The sequence below is a fragment of the Mya arenaria genome, chromosome 5, assembly GCF_026914265.1.
Source record: "Mya arenaria isolate MELC-2E11 chromosome 5, ASM2691426v1".
In the NCBI taxonomy this organism is placed as follows: Eukaryota; Metazoa; Mollusca; class Bivalvia; order Myida; family Myidae; genus Mya; species Mya arenaria.
The window spans coordinates 10,275,531-10,278,272 of NC_069126.1; the positions used below are offsets into that span (position 1 = coordinate 10,275,531).

The 2,742-nt window shown below is 33.7% G+C and overlaps 1 long non-coding RNA gene across 1 annotated transcript; it reads left to right on the top strand.

Annotated features, from left to right (window-relative positions):
• The first annotated feature begins 1,136 nt into the window (after positions 1-1,136).
• Positions 1,137-2,188, top strand: LOC128236188 (uncharacterized). The gene is made up of 2 exons (XR_008261283.1): positions 1,137-1,345; positions 1,772-2,188. It is a non-coding gene; the product is annotated as an uncharacterized LOC128236188 (long non-coding RNA).
• Positions 2,189-2,742: the final 554 nt, after the last annotated feature.

Genomic DNA, 2,742 nt, shown 5'->3' on the forward strand with positions numbered 1-2,742 from the left:
CAAACCAATGCTCATTTTCTTAAAATAAAGTGAAAAATTAAGCGAGACCATACCTGCTTGTACATACAACTTGTTTTGGAATTCATTTCCAGGAAATCAGCCTTAAGAAACCTAGAGATTGGTAACAAAAGAATAAACTTTGGAAAGAAAATCATCTGAAATATCTAAACTCCAAAAAATATAGAGGATATTTATTGATTTCAGTGTAAGATCGTATTTTGTTTAACGAGTGTCATATTAACACATATCTTTTTACGAGTAGCGAAGTACGAGTACTCGTGAACATATATATATATATGTGTTCAAAAAAGTTCGGCACTGTGTAATTTAATCATGGGGATTTAACAATTGGTAACGACAGTTTTTCAACTAAATAGTTCAATTGCTCTCGTTGTCAGATATCAGCCGTATTCTCCTGTAGACAGGACATGTCGTTTCTCGGCTTGACTTGAACATGGAAGAGAAATTCGTGGATTTTTGTTTTACTATATGCTGCTTTTGCGAGGGAGTGTTTGTTTTAATTTTTGAAATTGAAAGAGATATTTCACATTTAATTGGTTTATACGCACAGACCATGTGTCATAATCGTAGCAACATCGGTTGTAGGCAAGTTTCTTTTGGATGCTAATGTGGTCACCATAAATGTAGCAATACTGAGAGCTGAGCCAGTCGCACGGAGGAAGGCGAATAAGCAGGAATGTCTCCATCTTGTCATCCACTTTCACTATCGTAAAACACCGAATATAATTTTTGTTTTTACTTTTTCCTTCAACACTTAAAACTTGGATTGACTACAATCTGGCTAAAATATAAATTAAACATTAAAAAAGATAGCTAGCGCTCTTCATTGAATTGTTCAGAAAGATCGGAAAAAGGAGCTATTCTCTAACTGAACGGTTCTGATTGTGCCAGCCACCTGTGCCTTTGGCACTTTGATTTTAATGAATGATTCATTTGTTATTTTTATCTTTGTCAGAATTGTTATTTCAAATTATTCGTTGTAATTGTAAATTGCCTTCAGTTTTATTCATTTGCAAATAAACAATGAATTCGGTTAACCACAAAGCACTTAATTTTATGTTTTCGACGAATATCCCACCAACATCAATCACGTACTTGAAAATCAAACATGTTATTGCACTTATACTGGTGTGTGCGATTATTGTATAAACAACATTGAAGTCGGTGGTAATACTGATATTATTCAGTTCAAGAAAGATACACCTGTAAAATGAATAAAATTTGCCTGTGCTTTGTGTTTATATATCTAGTTATAACTTCCACAAGTGGTTTTGATAGGATGGCTGCTGTATCAGTCAAGGATATCAGGGAACACGCTGCCAAGGTAAATTTCAAAAAACAAATTAATGTATCAGCAGCGGGAGCAGTGGCATCATCATCATCATCATCATCATCATGTCATCATCCTCGTCGTCGTCGTCATCGTCGACGCCGACGCCGCCCCCACCGCAACCACCACCACCAACGCCACCACCACTATCATAATCATCATCATCATCATCAGCAGCAGCAGCATCAACAGAAGCAGATGAAATAATTGTAGCAGTCATTATAAAACTTGTTGAAGTAACAGGAATGGCAGTTGTGGTAGTGGTAGTTCTTGTTTTAAGTATAATTGATGCTGCTGCTGTTGTATTGTTGTTTTTGCTGCTGTTTATGTTGTTTTTGTTTTTGTTGTTGTTGTAATATCATCTTAGATTAATAAAATCTACAGCTGAAAACAGACAGATATTTTAGTTTTGTTTTTTAGGACCCACCGGGAAGGTTATTACTCGCCATGTTAGATATCCATTGCGGAGCAGAAAAGGGTTCTATAAAGGCGAGCAGAATAGGAGAAGAAAAGAAGAAAGCAAAACGTTTATGTTTCGACTAAATGTTTGATCTTTGGAACTTATGCTGTTTTCTATATCGATTGACATGAAAATACATGTGCACACGTTCTGTGAACTTATCCGTGAGAACACTTGTATCAGTCAATAATATGTGTACATTTTATCCGAATGATCTCTTTCAAATAAAAAATATATTATATTTTCATTTACACATGTTGTTGTTGTTGTTGTTGTTGTTGCCGTTGTTGTAAATGGTTGGACTTATTCATTTTATCCTTCTCATTTTTAACTGATCTCTATTAATAATATTAAATCAGTGTTTCATTTAAACATTATGCTGTTGTTGTTGTTAGTTTGACTTATTTATTTTATCCTTTCCAACCTTTCAACCCTGCTGAGCCGCACATATCATGATTAACAATATGTTCATGTTTTAAGTGTCAACACTTTTGCATGGTTATTGTTAATATCTGATATCCAAGATCAACAATGCGATGGGAAATCGGCATCTTTTTAAATAAAACAAATCCAAATAAAACGCAACGTTTCCAGGGACAACCATGAAAACAAGCGAATATCCCGATCATGTACAAACATTTATGTATTTGTTCACGTTATTTATGTTAAGTATTTTTTGTATAAAATTGAAGCGTAAGAACTAGGAGCTCAAATATCAAAATGTTCAGTTCAACATACTTTTCCTTTACACTTTTTTATCAAAACAAAAGGCATTTAAAAAAAAATCTAAAACCTCTTAGGCCTTTTTTTAAATGATATGTTTTACGAACGGCCAGAGCTGTAAAGTGTCAGAGGAGGAGGAAATAATAATAAAAAAATAAAAATAAAATTACATTTCTGGAATTTTATTTTTTGGTAGGGAAAAAAAACA